Source organism: Oncorhynchus masou, unplaced genomic scaffold (genome assembly GCF_036934945.1).
Source record: "Oncorhynchus masou masou isolate Uvic2021 unplaced genomic scaffold, UVic_Omas_1.1 unplaced_scaffold_659, whole genome shotgun sequence".
Classification (NCBI taxonomy): domain Eukaryota; kingdom Metazoa; phylum Chordata; class Actinopteri; order Salmoniformes; family Salmonidae; genus Oncorhynchus; species Oncorhynchus masou.
The window spans coordinates 280,044-300,492 of NW_027013031.1; the positions used below are offsets into that span (position 1 = coordinate 280,044).

The window sequence follows — 20,449 nt, forward strand, 5'->3', positions numbered from 1 at the left end:
CTCTGTAGTGATGTATGTTATAGGTATATATATTGTGTGTTACAGTGTAAAGCCCCTGACCCCCCCCCCCCCAGGTCTCTCTGTAGTGATGTATGTTATAGGTATATATATTGTGTGTTAGTGTAAAGCCCCCAGGTCTCTCTGTAGTGATGTATGTTATAGGTATATATATTGTGTGTTACAGTGTAAAGCCCCTGACCCCCCCCCCAGGTCTCTCTGTAGTGATGTATGTTATAGGTATACATATTGTGTGTTAGTGTAAAGCCCCCCCCAGGTCTCTCTGTAGTGATGTATGTTATAGGTATATATATTGTGTGTTACAGTTCTGACCCCCCCCCCAGGTCTCTCTGTAGTGATGTATGTTATTGGTATATATATTGTGTGTTACAGTGTAAAGCCCCTGACCCCCCCCCCCCCAGGTCTCTCTGTAGTGATGTATGTTATAGGTATATATATTGTGTGTTACAGTGTAAAGCCCCTGACCCCCCCCCCCAGGTCTCTCTGTAGTGATGTATGTTATAGGTATATATATTGTGTGTTAGTGTAAAGCCCCCCAGGTCTCTCTGTAGTGATGTATGTTATAGGTATATATATTGTGTGTTACAGTGTCCCCCAGGTCTCTCTGTAGTGATGTATGTTATAGGTATATATATTGTGTGTTACAGTGTAAAGCACCCCTAGACCCCCCCCCCCAGGTCTCCTGTAGTGATGTATGTTATAGGTATATATATTGTGTGTTACAGTGTAAAGCCCCCCCAGGTCTCTCTGTAGTGATGTATGTTATAGGTATATATATTGTGTGTTACAGTGTAAAGCCCCTGACCCCCCCCAGGTCTCTCTGTAGTGATGTATGTTATAGGTATATATATTGTGTGTTACAGTGTAAAGCCCCTGACAGCCCCCCCCCCAGGTCTCTCTGTAGTGATGTATGTTATAGGTGTATATATAAGTGTAAACCCCCCCAGGTCTCTCTGTAGTGATGTATGTTATAGGTATACATATTGTGTGTTACAGTGTAAAGCCCCCCAGGTCTCCTGTAGTGATGTATGTTATAGGTATATATATTGTGTGTTAGTGTCCCCCCCCAGGTCTCTCTGTAGTGATGTATGTTATAGGTATATATATTGTGTGTTACAGTGTAAAGCCCCCCCCCCAGGTCTCTCAGTGATGTATGTTATAGGTATATATATTGTGTGTTACAGTGTAAAGCCCCTGACCCCCCCCCCCCCCCTGACCCCCCCCCAGGTCTCTCTGTAGTGATGTATGTTATAGGTATATATATTGTGTGTTAGTGTAAAGCCCCCCCCAGGTCTCTCTGTAGTGATGTATGTTATAGGTATATATATTGTGTGTTAGTGTAAAGCCCCCCAGGTCTCTCTGTAGTGATGTATGTTATAGGTATATATATTGTGGTTACAGTTTAAAGCCCCCCCAGGTCTCTCTGTAGTGATGTATGTTATAGGTATATATATTGTGTGTTACAGTGTAAAGCCCCCCCAGGTCTCTCTGTAGTGATGTATGTTATAGGTATATATATTGTGTGTTAGTGTAAAGCCCCCCCAGGTCTCTCTGTAGTGATGTATGTTATAGGTATATATATTGTGTGTTACAGTGTAAAGCCCCCCCCCCCAGGTCTCTCTGTAGTGATGTATGTTATAGGTATATATATTGTGTGTTACAGTGTAAAGCCCCCCCAGGTCCTCTGTAGTGATGTATGTTATAGGTATATATATTGTGTGTTACAGTGTAAAGCCCCCAGGTCTCTCTGTAGTGATGTATGTTATAGGTATATATATTGTGTGTTAGTGTAAAGCCCCCCCCAGGTCTCTCTGTAGTGATGTATGTTATAGGTATATATATTGTGTGTTACAGTGTAAAGCCCCCCAGGTCTCTCTGTAGTGATGCTTAACACAATGTATGTTATAGGTGTATATATATTGTGTGTTAGTGTAAAGCCCCCCCTCAGGTCTCTCTGTAGTGATGTATGTTATAGGTATATATATTGTGTGCTACAGTGTAAAGCCCCCCCCCCAGGTCTCTCTGTATAAATGTATGTTATAGGTATATATATTGTGGTTACAGTGTAAAGCCCCCCCCCCCCAGGTCTCTCTGTAGTGATGTATGTTATATATATATTGTGTGTTACAGTGTAAAGCCCCTGACCCCCCGCCCTCCTGACCCCCCCCAGGTCTCTCTGTAGTGATGTATGTTATAGGTATATATATTGTGTGTTAGTGTAAAGCCCCCCCAGGTCTCTCTGTAGTGATGTATGTTATAGGTATTATATTGTGTGTTACAGTGTAAAGCCCCTGACCCCCCCCCCCCCAGGTCTCTCTGTAGTGATGTATGTTATAGGTATATATATTGTGTGTTACAGTGTAAAGCCCCCCCCAGGTGTCTCTGTAGTGATGTATGTTATAGGTATATATATTGTGTATTACAGTGTAAACCCCCCCCAGGTGTCTCTGTAGTGATGTATGTTATAGGTATATATATTGTGTGTTACAGGTAAAGCCCCCCCAGGTCTCTCTGTAGTGATGTATGTTATAGGTATATATATTGTGTGTTACAGTGTAAAGCCCCCCCCAGGTCCTCTGTAGTGATGTATGTTATAGGTATATATATTGTGTGTTACAGTGTAAAGCCCCCCAGGTCTCTCTGTAGTGATGTATGTTATATATATATTTGTGTTACAGTGTAAACCCCTGGGACCCCCCCAGGTCTCTCTGTAGTGATGTATGTTATAGGTATATATATTTGTGTTAGTGTAATGCCCCCCCCCTGGGAGTGATGGTTATAGGAGGTGTTTTGTAAAGCCCCCCAGGTCTCTCTGTAGTGATGTATGTTATAGGTATATATATTGTGTGTTACAGTGTAAGCCCCCCCCCCAGGTCTCTCTGTAGTGATGTATGTTATAGGTATATATATTGTGTGTTACAGTGTAAAGCCCCTGACCCCCCCCCAGGTCTCTCTGTAGTGATGTATGTTATAGGTATATATATTGTGTGTTACAGTGTAAAGCCCCCCCCCAGGTGTCTCTGTAGTGATGTATGTTATAGGTATATATATTGTGTATTACAGTGGCCCCCCCCAGGTGTCTCTGTAGTGATGTATGTTATAGGTATATATATTGTGTGTTACAGTGTAAAGCCCCCCCTGTCTCTCTGTAGTGATGTATGTTATAGGTATATATATTGTGTGTTACAGTGGGTCTTTGTAGTGATGTATGTTATAGGTATATATATTGTGTGTTACAGTGGCCCCTGACCCCCCCCAGGTCTCTCTGTAGTGATGTATGTTATAGGTATATATATTGTGTGTTACAGTGTAAAGCCCCTGACCCCCCCCCAGGTCTCTCTGTAGTGATGTATGTTATAGGTGTATATATATTGTGTGTTAGTGTAAAGCCCCCCCCCCAGGTCTCTCTGTAGTGAGTATGTTATAGGTGATTGTGTGTTACAGTGTTGACCCCCCCCCGACCCCCCCCCCAGGTCTCTCTGTAGTGATGTATGTTATAGGTATATATATTGTGTGTTAGTGTAAAGCCCCCCCCCCAGGTCTCTCTGTAGTGATGTATGAGGGTTACAGTGTAAAGCCCCTGACCCCCCCCCCCCCAGGTCTCTCTGTAGTGATGTATGTTATAGGTATTGTGTGTTACAGTGTAAAGCCCCTGACCCCCCCCCCCCCCCCCCAGGTGTCTCTGTAGTGATGTATGTTTGGTATATATATTGTGTGTTAGTGTAAAGTCCCCCCCCAGGTCTCTCTGTAGTGATGTATGTTATAGGTATATATATTGTGTGTTGGTATGAGGGCCTGACCCCCCAGAGGGTGTGTAGGTCTCTCTGTAGTGATGTATGTTATAGGTATATATATTGTGTGTTACAGTGTAAGCCCCTGACCCCCCCCCCCCCCCCCCAGGTCTCTCTGTAGTGATGTATGTTATAGGTATATATATTGTGTGTTACAGTGTAAACCCTCAGCAGTCTCTCTGAGTGATGTATGTTATGGTATCTATATTGTGTGGTGTAAAGCCCCCCGTCTCAGCAGTGAGGTATGTTTGGTATATGATTGTGGTTAGTGTAAGTCCCCCCCAGGCTCTGTAGTGATGTATGTTATAGGTATATATATTGTGTGTTACAGTGTAAAGCCCCCCAGGTCTCTCTGTAGTGATGTATGTTATGGTATATATATTGTGGCGTAAAGCCCCCCCAGGTCTCTCTGTAGTGATGTATGTTATAGGTATATATATTGTGTGTTACAGTGTAAAGCCCCTGACCCCCCCCCAGGTCTCTCTGTAGTGATGTATGTTATAGGTATATATATTGTGTGTTACAGTGTGTTGGTCTCTCTGTAGTGATGTATGTTATAGGTATATATAACAGTGTAAAGCCCCAGCAGGTCTCTCTGTAGTGATGTGTTATGGTATATATTGTGTGTTAGTGTAAAGCCCCCCCCCAGGTCTCTCTGTAGTGATGAGGTATATATATTGTGTGTTGGTAAAGCCCCTGACCCCCCCCCCAGGTCTCTCTGTAGTGATGTATGCTATAGGTATATATATTGTGTGTTAGTGTAAAGCCCCCCAGGCTGTAGTGATGTATGTTATAGGTATATATATTGTGTGTTAGTGTAAAGCCCCCCCCCCCAGGTCTCTCTGTAGTGATGTATGTTATAGGTATATATATTGTGTGTTACAGTGTAAAGCCCTGACCCCCCCCCCCCGACCCCCTCCCAGGTCTCTCTGTAGTGATGTATGTTATAGGTATATATATTGTGTGTTAGTGTAAAGCCCCCCAGGTCTCTCTGTAGTGATGTATGTTATAGGTATATATATTGTGTGTTACAGTGTAAAGCCCCCCAGGTCTCTCTGTAGTGATGTATGTTATAGGTATATATATTGTGTGTTACAGTGTAAAGCCCCCCCCCAGGTCTCTCTGTGAGTGATGTATGTTATGGTATATATATTGTGGTTACAGTGTAAACGCCCTCCTGACCCCACCCCCCAGGTCTCTCTGTGGTGTTGTATGTTATGGTATATATATTGTGTGCAGTGTAAAGCCCCCCCCCCCCCCCAGGTCTCTCTGTAGTGATGTATGTTATAGGTATATATATTGTGTGCAGTGTAAAGCCTCCCCCAGGTCTCTCTGTAGTGATGTATGTTATGGTCTATTGTGGGCAGTGTAAACAGGTCTCTCTGTAGTGATGTATGTTATAGGTATATATATTGTGTGTTACAGTGTGGTCCAGGTCTCTCTGTAGTGATGTATATTATAGGTATATATATTGTGTTACAGTGTAAAGCCCCCCCCCCCCCCCAGGTCTCTCTGTAGTGATGTATGTTATAGGTATATATATTGTGTGTTAGTGTAAAGCCCCCAGGTCTCTCTGTAGTGATGTATGTTATAGGTATGTATATATTTGGTTACAGTGAGGCCCTGAAGACTCCAGCCCAGGTCCCTCTGAAGGAGGATGATTTCCCCAGTCTATCTGGCCATGGTTATGACCCCCATGGCGCCTACTCCGCCCAACCCAGGAAGCACTCCTCCTTCCAAGAAGAAGACTTCCCCGCCCTGGTCTCTAAGATCCGCCCTCCCAGACCAGCGGGCGGAGCTACCTCAGCCTGGAGCCAAGCCAGCAGCAGCAACACCTCCAAGACGGTCATCCTTCCCACCTCTTCCTCTAGACCTCCCCCTAACAACCCTCCTCTCCCCCTCCCCGCCGGCCCCCAGCTCCTCTCCTCTTCCTCTCGGAGGAAAAAGCACCCCGTCCGCCGCCCCTCCCCCCATCTGATGATGACAATTGTTGGTTGCCAAGACGATGCAGGAGGAGCAGTTCCAACCATGTTGGATATCTCCTCTCTTCTCATCGTCAAAGGACCCTCTAAATCTGTGCCTCTAAGCCCCTCCAATTGACAGCTAAGCCCCTCCCACCAACCGCCAAGCCTCCCACACTGACAGCTAAGCCCCTCCCACCGACCTCTAAGCCCTCCCCCGTGACATCTACCCCCCACTCCTATTCCCGCCCCAAGCCCCACATCCAAGACAGCCAAGAAGAAGAAACAGGCCACGCCCCCTCCATCATCATTTGGGAACCAAGTTCCTGTCCTCATGAAACGGTTTCCAGGGTACAGAAGGAGAACGTTCCGGAGAGCCACGCCTCCAAGCCACTGGTTGCTATGTCGACGGGCAGTTAAAACCGCTGTAAAATCAAAGGTCAAAGCAAGTGGATTGACGGCCACCTGGATAAACCAGTCACAGTGGCCCCCCTCCCGAAAGCCCAGCCGGAACCCCCCCTGGAGGTGGAGGAGGAGTTCCCTGCCCTCATCTCCAAGAAACCCCCCCCAGGTACATTCTATCCCTATTCATATTTGCTTAACACAATACATTTCTATGTGCCAGTTGTGCAGTATTACCCCTGGGAGGGGTAGGAGGGGTTTTGTGTAGTATTACCCCTGGGAGGGGTAGGAGGGGTTTTGTGCAGTATTACCCCTGGGATTGGTGGGAGGGGTAGGAGGGCAGTATTACCCCTGAGGAGGGGTTTTGTGTAGTATTACCCCTGGGAGGGGTAGGAGGGGTTTGTGCAGTATTACCCCTGGGAGGGGTAGGAGGGGTTTTGTGCAGTATTACCCCTGGGAGGGGTAGGAGGGGTTTTGTGCAGCATTATGGATTGGTCTATGAGGGCGTAACGTCTCAGCGGTGAGGATGTGTTGGTCTATGAGGGCGTAACGTCTCAGCGGTGAGGGTGTGTTGGTCTATGAGGGCGTAACGTCTCAGCAGTGAGGATGTGTTGGTCTATGAGGGCGTAACGTCTCAGCAGTGAGGATGTGTTGGTCTATGAGGGCGTAACGTCTCAGCAGTGAGGATGTGTTGGTCTATGAGGGCGTAACGTCTCAGCAGTGAGGGGATCAGCAGTGAGGATGTGTTGGTCTATGAGGGCGTAACGTCTCAGCAGTGAGGGTGTGTTGGTCTATGAGGGCGTAACGTCTCAGCAGTGAGGGTGTGTTGGTCTATGAGGGCGTAACGTCTCAGCAGTGAGGGTGTGTTGGTCTATGAGGGCGTAACGTCTCAGCAGTGAGGATGTGTTGGTCTATGAGGGCGTAACGTCTCAGCAGTGAGGGTGTGTTGGTCTATGAGGGCGTAACGTGTTGGTCTATGAGGGCGTAACGTGTTGGTCTATGAGGGCGTAACGTCTCAGCAGTGAGGATGTGTTGGTCTATGAGGGCGTAACGTCTCAGCAGTGAGGGTGTGTTGGTCTATGAGGGCGTAACGTCTCAGCAGTGAGGACGTGTTGGTCTATGAGGGCGTAACGTCTCAGCAGTGAGGGTGTGTTGGTCTATGAGGGCGTAACGTCTCAGCAGTGAGGATGTGTTGGTCTATGAGGGCGTAACGTCTCAGCAGTGAGGATGTGTTGGTCTATGAGGGCGTAACGTGTTGGTCTATGAGGGCGTAACGTCTCAGCAGTAAGGATGTGTTGGTCTATGAGGGCGTAACGTCTCAGCAGTGAGGGTGTGTTGGTCTATGAGGGCGTAACGTCTCAGCAGTGAGGGTGTGTTGGTCTATGAGGGCGTAACGTCTCAGCGGTGAGGGTGTGTTGGTCTATGAGGGCGTAACGTCTCATCGGTGAGGACGTGTTGGTCTATGAGGGCGTAACGTCTCAGCAGTGAAGACGTGTTGGTCTATGAGGGCGTAACGTCTCAGCAGTGAGGGTGTGTTGGTCTATGAGGGCGTAACGTCTCAGCAGTGAGGATGTGTTGGTCTATGAGGGCGTAACGTCTCAGCAGTGAGGGTGTGTTGGTCTATGAGGGCGTAACGTGTCAGCAGTGAGGATGTGTTGGTCTATGAGGGCGTAACGTCTCAGCAGTGAGGATGTGTTGGTCTATGAGGGCGTAACGTCTCAGCAGTGAGGATGTGTTGGTCTATGAGGGCGTAACGTCTCAGCAGTGAGGATGTGTTGGTCTATGAGGGCGTAACGTCTCAGCAGTGAGGATGTGTTGGTCTATGAGGGCGTAACGTCTCAGCAGTGAGGATGTGTTGGTCTATGAGGGCGTAACGTGTTGGTCTATGAGGGCGTGTGTTGGTCTATGAGGGCGTAACGTCTCAGCAGTGAGGATGTGTTGGTCTATGAGGGCGTAACTTCTCAGCAGTGAGGGTGTGTTGGTCTATGAGGGCGTAACGTCTCAGCAGTGAGGGTGTGTTGGTCTATGAGGGCGTAACGTCTCAGCAGTGAGGATGTGTTGGTCTATGAGGGCGTAACGTCTCAGCAGTGAGGATGTGTTGGTCTATGAGGGCGTAACGTCTCAGCAGTGAGGATGTGTTGGTCTATGAGGGCGTAACGTCTCAGCAGTGAGGATGTGTTGGTCTATGAGGGCGTAACGTCTCAGCAGTGAGGGCGTGTTGGTCTATGAGGGCGTAACGTCTCAGCAGTGAGGATGTGTTGGTCTATGAGGGCGTAACGTCTCAGCAGTGAGGATGTGTTGGTCTATGAGGGCGGTCTCAGCAGTGAGGGCGTAACGTCTCAGCAGTGAGGATGTGTTGGTCTATGAGGGCGTAACGTCTCAGCAGTGAGGGTGTGTTGGTCTATGAGGGCGTAACGTCTCAGCAGTGAGGGCGTGTTGGTCTATGAGGGCGTAACGTCTCAGCAGTGAGGATGTGTTGGTCTATGAGGGCGTAACGTCTCAGCAGTGAGGATGTGTTGGTCTATGAGGGGCGTAACGTCTCAGCAGTGAGGGCGTGTTGGTCTATGAGGGCGTAACGTCTCAGCAGTGAGGATGTGTTGGTCTATGAGGGCGTAACGTCTCAGCAGTGAGGATGTGTTGGTCTATGAGGGCGTAACGTCTCAGCAGTGAGGATGTGTTGGTCTATGAGGGCGTAACGTCTCAGCAGTGAGGGCGTAACGTCTCAGCAGTGAGGATGTGTTGGTCTATGAGGGCGTAACGTCTCAGCAGTGAGGATGTGTTGGTCTATGAGGGCGTAACGTCTCAGCAGTGAGGGCGTAACGTCTCAGCAGTGAGGATGTGTTGGTCTATGAGGGCGTAACGTCTCAGCAGTGAGGATGTGTTGGTCTATGAGGGCGTAACGTCTCAGCAGTGAGGATGTGTTGGTCTATGAGGGCGTAACGTCTCAGCAGTGAGGATGTGTTGGTCTATGAGGGCGTAACGTCTCAGCAGTGAGGATGTGTTGGTCTATGAGGGCGTAATGTGTTGGTCTATGAGGGCGTAACGTCTCAGCAGTGAGGATGTGTTGGTCTATGAGGGCGTAACGTCTCAGCAGTGAGGATGTGTTGGTCTATGAGGCCGTAACGTCTCAGCAGTGAGGGTGTGTTGGTCTATGAGGGCGTAACGTCTCAGCAGTGAGGGTGTGTTGGTCTATGAGGGCGTAACCTTCTCAGCAGTGAGGATGTGTTGGTCTATGAGGGCGTAACGTCTCAGCAGTGAGGGTGTGTTGGTCTATGAGGGCGTAAAGGGTTGGTCTATGAGGGCGTAACGTCTCAGCAGTGAGGATGTGTTGGTCTATGAGGGCGTAACGTCTCAGCAGTGAGGATGTGTTGGTCTATGAGGGCGTAACGTCTCAGCAGTGAGGGTGTGTTGGTCTATGAGGGCGTAACGTCTCAGCAGTGAGGGTGTGTTGGTCTATGAGGGCGTAACGTCTCAGCAGTGAGGATGTGTTGGTCTATGAGGGCGTAACGTCTCAGCAGTGAGGGTGTGTTGGTCTATGAGGGCGTAACGTCTCAGCAGTGAGGGTGTGTTGGTCTATGAGGGCGTAACGTCTCAGCAGTGAGGGCGTAACGTCTCAGCAGTGAGGACGTGTTGGTCTATGAGGGCGTAACGTGTTGGTCTATGAGGGCGTAACGTCTCAGCAGTGAGGGCGTAACGTCTCAGCAGTGAGGGTGTGTTGGTCTATGAGGGCGTAACGTCTCAGCAGTGAGGGCGTAACGTCTCAGCAGTGAGGGTGTGTTGGTCTATGAGGGCGTAACGTCTCAGCAGTGAGGATGTGTTGGTCTATGAGGGCGTAACGTCTCAGCAGTGAGGGTGTGTTGGTCTATGAGGGCGTAACGTCTCAGCAGTGAGGATGTGTTGGTCTATGAGGGCGTAACGTGTTGGTCTATGAGGGCGTAACGTCTCAGCAGTGAGGATGTGTTGGTCTATGAGGGCGTAACGTCTCATCAGTGAGGATGTGTTGGTCTATGAGGGCGTAACGTCTCAGCAGTGAGGGTGTGTTGGTCTATGAGGGCGTAACGTGTTGGTCTATGAGGGCGTAACGTCTCAGCAGTGAGGGCGTAACGTCTCAGCAGTGAGGGTGTGTTGGTCTATGAGGGCGTAACGTCTCAGCAGTGAGGATGTGTTGGTCTATGAGGGCGTAACGTGTTGGTCTATGAGGGCGTAACGTCTCAGCAGTGAGGATGTGTTGGTCTATGAGGGCGTATCGTCTCATCAGTGAGGATGTGTTGGTCTATGAGGGCGTAACGTCTCAGCAGTGAGGGTGTGTTGGTCTATGAGGGTGTAACGTCTCAGCAGTGAGGGTGTGTTGGTCTATGAGGGCGTAACGTCTCAGCAGTGAGGGTGTGTTGGTCTATGAGGGCGTAACGTCTCAGCAGTGAGGATGTGTTGGTCTATGAGGGCGTAACGTCTCAGCAGTGAGGGTGTGTTGGTCTATGAGGGCGTAACGTCTCAGCAGTGAGGGTGTGTTGGTCTATGAGGGCGTAACGTCTCAGCAGTGAGGATGTGTTGGTCTATGAGGTACATTAGTCTTTGAAGTTGGAACTTGTCCATTATTTTGCAATGGATGTTTCTTAGACTTGCTGTCAATGATAATGACAGATCTTTAACATACTTTTCTATGTGAATTTAGTTGTGACCAAAGTTCCAAATTGCAGCTTTAAGTTGGGGTAATGGATGATAGTAACAGTGATAATGTAGTGATGTTGATCATGTTGTCTCCTCCAGGCTTTAAGTTGGGGTTATGGATGATAGTAACAGTGATAATGTAGTGATGCTGACCATGTTGTCTCCTCCAGGCTTTAAGTTGGGGTTATGGATGATAGTAACAGTGATAATGTAGTGATCTTGACCATGCTGTTTGTCTCCTCCAGGCTTTAAAAGTTCCTTCGTCCTGAAGAGTTCTGCCCCCCCAGAAACCTGTCCCCCCCTCCCCCCGACCAGGGCAGCGCCACCCCTCCCAGTAAGCCCCCCAGGGTTTACCGGCATCCCCTCAACAGCAACGTGGTGGAGCCTGCCCCCCTGCATCCAGCCCTCGGTGAGACAGACAGACCAGACATCACCTTTACAGACCAGACATCACAACACCTTTACAGACCAACCATCACATCACCTTTACAGACCAACCATCACAACACCTTTACAGACCAACCATCACATCACCTTTACAGACCAACCATCACATCACCTTTACAGACCAGACATCACCTTTACAGACCAACCATCACATCACCTTTACAGACCAGACATCACCTTTACAGACCAGACATCACCTTTACAGACCAACCATCACATCACCTTTACAGACCAGACATCACCTTTACAGACCAACCATCACATCACCTTTACAGACCAGACATCACATCACCTTTACAGACCAGACATCACCTTTACAGACCAACCATCACATCACCTTTACAGACCAGACATCACCTTTACAGACCAGACATCACATCACCTTTACAGACCAGACATCACCTTTACAGACCAGACATCACCTTTACAGACCAGACATCACCTTTACTGGCCAGACATCACCTTTACAGACCAGACATCACCTTTACTGGCCAGACATCACCTTTACTGGCCAGACATCACCTTTACAGACCAGACATCACCTTTACAGACCAGACATCACCTTTACAGACCAGACATCACCTTTACAGACCAGACATCACCTTTACAGACCAGACATCACCTTTACAGACCAGACATCACCTTTACAGACCAGACATCACCTTTACAGACCAACCATCACATCACCTTTACAGACATCACATCACCTTTACAGACCAGACATCACATCACCTTTACAGGCCAGACATCACCTTTACAGGCCAGACATCACCTTTACAGACCAGACATCACATCACCTTTACAGACCAACCATCACATCACCTTTACAGACCAGACATCACATCACCTTTACAGACCAACCATCACATCACCTTTACAGACCAGACATCACCTTTACAGACCAACCATCACATCACCTTTACAGACCAGACATCACCTTTACAGACCAACCATCACATCACCTTTACAGACCAACCATCACATCACCTTTACAGACCAACCATCACATCACCTTTACAGACCAACCATCACATCACCTTTACAGACCAGACATCACCTTTACAGACCAACCATCACATCACCTTTACAGACCAACCATCACATCACCTTTACAGACCAGACATCACATCACCTTTACAGACCAGACATCACATCACCTTTACAGGCCAGACATCACATCACCTTTACAGACCAGACATCACCTTTACAGACCAGACATCACCTTTACAGACCAGACATCACCTTTACAGACCAGACATCACCTTTACTGGCCAGACATCACCTTTACAGACCAGACATCACCTTTACAGACCAGACATCACCTTTACAGACCAGACATCACCTTTACAGACCAGACATCACCTTTACAGACCAACCATCACATCACCTTTACAGACCAGACATCACCTTTACAGACCAGACATCACCTTTACAGACCAGACATCACCTTTACAGACCAGACATCACCTTTACTGGCCAGACATCACCTTTACAGACCAGACATCACCTTTACAGACCAGACATCACCTTTACAGACCAGACATCACCTTTACAGACCAGACATCACCTTTACAGACCAGACATCACCTTTACAGACCAACCATCACATCACCTTTACAGACCAGACATCACCTTTACAGACCAGACATCACCTTTACAGACCAACCATCACATCACCTTTACAGACCAGACATCACCTTTACAGACCAACCATCACATCACCTTTACAGACCAACCATCACATCACCTTTACAGACCAGACATCACCTTTACAGACCAACCATCACATCACCTTTACAGACCAGACATCACCTTTACAGACCAACCATCACATCACCTTTACAGACCAACCATCACATCACCTTTACAGACCAACCATCACATCACCTTTACAGACCAACCATCACATCACCTTTACAGACCAACCATCACATCACCTTTACAGACCAGACATCACCTTTACAGACCAGACATCACCTTTACAGACCAACCATCACATCACCTTTACAGACCAGACATCACATCACCTTTACAGACCAGACATCACCTTTACAGACCAACCATCACATCACCTTTACAGACCAGACATCACCTTTACAGACCAGACATCACCTTTACAGACCAGACATCACCTTTACTGGCCAGACATCACCTTTACAGACCAGACATCACCTTTACAGACCAACCATCACATCACCTTTACAGACCAACCATCACATCACCTTTACAGACCAGACATCACCTTTACAGACCAGACATCACCTTTACAGACCAGACATCACATCACCTTTACAGACCAACCATCACATCACCTTTACAGACCAGACATCACATCACCTTTACAGACCAACCATCACATCACCTTTACAGACCAGACATCACCTTTACAGACCAACCATCACATCACCTTTACAGACCAGACATCACCTTTACAGACCAACCATCACATCACCTTTACAGACCAACCATCACATCACCTTTACAGACCAACCATCACATCACCTTTACAGACCAACCATCACATCACCTTTACAGACCAGACATCACCTTTACAGACCAGACATCACCTTTACAGACCAGACATCACCTTTACAGACCAGACATCACATCACCTTTACAGACCAGACATCACAACACCTTTACAGACTAGACATCACCTTTACAGACCAGACATCACATCACCTTTACAGACCAGACATCACCTTTACAGACCAGACATCACCTTTACAGACCAGACATCACCTTTACAGACCAACCATCACATCACCTTTACAGACCAGACATCACCTTTACAGACCAACCATCACATCACCTTTACAGACCAACCATCACATCACCTTTACAGACCAACCATCACATCACCTTTACAGACCAGACATCACCTTTACAGACCAGACATCACCTTTACATGCCAGACATCACCTTTACAGACCAACCATCACATCACCTTTACAGACCAACCATCACATCACCTTTACAGACCAGACATCACATCACCTTTACAGACCAACCATCACATCACCTTTACAGACCAACCATCACATCACCTTTACAGACCAACCATCACATCACCTTTACAGGCGGCCAGACATCACCATTACATGCGGCCAGACATCACCTTTACAGGCGGACAGACATGACATTACCTTTACAGACCAACCATCACATCACCTTTACAGACCAGACATCACCTTTACAGACCAGACATCACATCACCTTTACAGACCAACCATCACATCACCTTTACAGACCAACCATCACATCACCTTTACAGGCGGCCAGACATCACCATTACATGCGGCCAGACATCACCTTTACAGGCGGACAGACATGACATTACCTTTACAGACCAACCATCACATCACCTTTACAGGCGGACAGACCAGACATCACCTTTACAGGCCAGACATCACATCACCTTTACAGACCAACCATCACATCACCTTTACAGACCAGACATCACATCACCTTTACAGACCAGACATCACATCACCTTTACAGACCAACCATCACATCACCTTTACAGACCAACCATCACATCACCTTTACAGACCAGACATCACCTTTACAGACCAACCATCACATCACCTTTACAGACCAGACATCACCTTTACAGACCAGACATCACATCACCTTTACAGACCAACCATCACATCACCTTTACAGACCAACCATCACATCACCTTTACAGACCAGACATCACCTTTACAGACCAGACATCACATCACCTTTACAGACCAACCATCACATCACCTTTACAGACCAACCATCACATCACCTTTACAGACCAACCATCACATCACCTTTACAGGCGGACAGACATGACATTACCTTTACAGACCAACCATCACATCACCTTTACAGGCGGACAGACCAGACATCACCTTTACAGGCCAGACATCACATCACCTTTACAGACCAACCATCACATCACCTTTACAGGCGGACAGACCAGACATCACCTTTACAGACCAGACATCACCTTTACAGACCAGACATCACCTTTACAGACCAGACATCACCTTTACAGACCAGACATCACCTTTACAGACCAACCATCACATCACCTTTACAGACCAACCATCACATCACCTTTACAGACCAGACATCACCTTTACAGACCAGACATCACCTTTACAGACCAGACATCACCTTTACAGACCAGACATCACATCACCTTTACAGACCAACCATCACATCACCTTTACAGACCAACCATCACATCACCTTTACAGACCAACCATCACATCACCTTTACAGACCAACCATCACATCACCTTTACAGGCGGCCAGACATCACCATTACATGCGGCCAGACATGACTTCACCTTTACAGGCGGCCAGACATGACATCACCTTTACAGGCGGCCAGACATGACATCACCTTTACAGGCGGCCAGACATGACATCACCTTTACAGACCAGACATCACAACACCTTTACAGACCAGACATCACATCACCTTTACAGACCAGACATCACATCACCTTTACAGACGAGACACAGACCACTACATCACCTTTACAGACGAGACACAGACCACTACATCACATTTACAGACGAGACACAGACCACTACATCACCTTTACAGACTAGACATCACAACACCTTTACAGACGAGACACAGACCACTACATCACCTTTACAGACGAGACACAGACCACTACATCACCTTTACAGACGAGACACAGACCACTACATCACCTTTACAGACGAGACACAGACCACTACATCACCTTTACAGACGAGACACAGACCACTACATCACCTTTACAGACTAGACATCACAACACCTTTACAGACGAGACACAGACCACTACATCACCTTTACAGACGAGACACAGACCACTACATCACCTTTACAGACGAGACACAGACCACTACATCACCTTTACAGACGAGACACAGACCACTACATCACCTTTACAGACGAGACACTGACCACTACATCACCTTTACAGACTAGACACAGACCACTACATCACCTTTACAGACCACACAGACCACTACATCACCTTTACAGACCACTACATCACCTTTACAGACGAGACACAGACCACTACATCACCTTTACAGACTAGACACTGACCACTACATCACCTTTACAGACGAGACACAGACCACTACATCACCTTTACAGACGAGACACAGACCACTACATCACCTTTACAGACGAGACACAGACCACTACATCACCTTTACAGACGAGACACAGACCACTACATCACCTTTACAGACGAGACACTGACCACTACATCACCTTTACAGACTAGACACAGACCACTACATCACCTTTACAGACGAGACACTGACCACTACATCACCTTTACAGACGAGACACAGACCACTACATCACCTTTACAGACGAGACACTGACCACTACATCACCTTTACAGACGAGACACAGACCACTACATCACCTTTACAGACTAGACACAGACCACTACACCTTTACAGACGAGACACAGACCACTACATCACCTTTACAGACGAGACACAGACCACTACATCACCTTTACAGACGAGACACAGACCACTACATCACCTTTACAGACGAGACACTGACCACTACATCACCTTTACAGACTAGACACTGACCACTACATCACCTTTACAGACGAGACACAGACCACTACATCACCTTTACAGACGAGACACAGACCACTACATCACCTTTACAGACGAGACACAGACCACTACATCACCTTTACAGACGAGACACAGACCACTACATCACCTTTACAGACGAGACACAGACCATTACATCACCTTTACAGACTAGACACTGACCACTACATCACCTTTACAGACGAGACACAGACCACTACATCACCTTTACAGACGAGACACAGACCACTACATCACCTTTACAGACGAGACACAGACCACTACATCACCTTTACAGACTAGACACAGACCACTACATCACCTTTACAGACGAGACACAGACCACTACATCACCTTTACAGACGAGACACTGACCACTACATCACCTTTACAGACTAGACACTGACCACTACATCACCTTTACAGACCACTACATCACCTTTACAGACGAGACACAGACCACTACATCACCTTTACAGACTAGACACAGACCACTACATCACCTTTACAGACGAGACACAGACCACTACATCACCTTTACAGACGAGACACAGACCACTACATCACCTTTACAGACTAGACACTGACCACTACATCACCTTTACAGACGAGACACTGACCACTACATCACCTTTACAGACTAGACACAGACCACTACATCACCTTTACAGACGAGACACTGACCACTACATCACCTTTACAGACTAGACACAGACCACTACATCACCTTTACAGACGAGACACAGACCACTACATCACCTTTACAGACGAGACACAGACCACTACATCACCTTTACAGACGAGACACAGACCACTACATCACCTTTACAGACGAGACACAGACCACTACATCACCTTTACAGACGAGACACTGACCACTACATCACCTTTACAGACTAGACACAGACCACTACATCACCTTTACAGACACAGACCACTACATCACCTTTACAGACCAGACACTGACCACTACATCACCTTTACAGACGAGACACTGACCACTACATCACCTTTACAGACTAGACACAGACCACTACATCACCTTTACAGACTAGACACAGACCACTACATCACCTTTACAGACGAGACACAGACCACTACATCACCTTTACAGACGAGACACAGACCACTACATCACCTTTACAGACACAGACCACTACATCACCTTTACAGACTAGACACAGACCACTACATCACCTTTACAGACGAGACACTGACCACTACATCACCTTTACAGACGAGACACTGACCACTACATCACCTTTACAGACGAGACACAGACCACTACATCACCTTTACAGGAGACACAGACCACTACATCACCTTTACAGACGAGACACAGACCACTACATCACCTTTACAGGAGACACAGACCACTACATCACCTTTACAGACGAGACACAGACCACTACATCACCTTTACAGGAGACACAGACCACTACATCACCTTTACAGACGAGACACAGACCACTACATCACCTTTACAGACCACTACATCACCTTTACAGACTAGACACAGACCACTACATCACCTTTACAGACGAGACACAGACCACTACATCACCTTTACAGACGAGACACAGACCACTACATCACCTTTACAGACGAGACACAGACCACTACATCACCTTTACAGACGAGACACAGACCACTACATCACCTTTACAGACGAGACACAGACCACTACATCACCTTTACAGACGAGACACAGACCACTACATCACCTTTACAGACGAGACACTGACCACTACATCACCTTTACAGACTAGACACAGACCACTACATCACCTTTACAGACGAGACACTGACCACTACATCACCTTTACAGACGAGACACAGACCACTACATCACCTTTACAGACGAGACACTGACCACTACATCACCTTTACAGACGAGACACAGACCACTACATCACCTTTACAGACTAGACACAGACCACTACACCTTTACAGACGAGACACAGACCACTACATCACCTTTACAGACAAGACACAGACCACTACATCACCTTTACAGACGAGACACAGACCACTACATCACCTTTACAGACGAGACACTGACCACTACATCACCTTTACAGACTAGACACTGACCACTACATCACCTTTACAGACGAGACACAGACCACTACATCACCTTTACAGACGAGACACAGACCACTACATCACCTTTACAGACGAGACACAGACCACTACATCACCTTTACAGACGAGACACAGACCACTACATCACCTTTACAGACGAGACACAGACCATTACATCACCTTTACAGACTAGACACTGACCACTACATCACCTTTACAGACGAGACACAGACCACTACATCACCTTTACAGACGAGACACAGACCACTACATCACCTTTACAGACGAGACACAGACCACTACATCACCTTTACAGACTAGACACAGACCACTACATCACCTTTACAGACGAGACACAGACCACTACATCACCTTTACAGACGAGACACTGACCACTACATCACCTTTACAGACTAGACACTGACCACTACATCACCTTTACAGACCACTACATCACCTTTACAGACGAGACACAGACCACTACATCACCTTTACAGACTAGACACAGACCACTACATCACCTTTACAGACGAGACACAGACCACTACATCACCTTTACAGACGAGACACAGACCACTACATCACCTTTACAGACTAGACACTGACCACTACATCACCTTTACAGACGAGACACTGACCACTACATCACCTTTACAGACTAGACACAGACCACTACACCACCTTCACAGACGAGACACAGACCACTACATCACCTTTACAGACGAGACACAGACCACTACATCACCTTTACAGACGAGACACAGACCACTACATCACCTTTACAGACGAGACACAGACCACTACATCACCTTTACAGACGAGACACTGACCACTACATCACCTTTACAGACTAGACACAGACCACTACATCACCTTTACAGACACAGACCACTACATCACCTTTACAGACCAGACACTGACCACTACATCACCTTTACAGACTTAGACACTGACCACTACATCACCTTTACAGACTAGACACAGACCACTACATCACCTTTACAGACTAGACACAGACCACTACATCACCTTTACAGACGAGACACAGACCACTACATCACCTTTACAGACGAGACACAGACCACTACATCACCTTTACAGACACAGACCACTACATCACCTTTACAGACTAGACACAGACCACTACATCACCTTTACAGACGAGACACTGACCACTACATCACCTTTACAGACGAGACACTGACCACTACATCACCTTTACAGACGAGACACAGACCACTACATCACCTTTACAGGAGACACAGACCACTACATCACCTTTACAGACGAGACACTGACCACTACATCACCTTTACAGACGAGACACTGACCACTACATCACCTTTACAGACGAGACACAGACCACTACATCACCTTTACAGGAGACACTGACCACTACATCACCTTTACAGACTAGACACTGACCACTACATCACCTTTACAGACCAGACAGGCCACCACCTTTACAGA

General features: G+C 47.3%; 1 pseudogene; it reads left to right on the forward strand.

The window, feature by feature from the left end:
- LOC135536748 (E3 ubiquitin-protein ligase ZNF598-like) overlaps positions 1–20,449 on the forward strand; it is a 47,764-nt pseudogene that overhangs the window by 22,893 nt on the left and 4,422 nt on the right.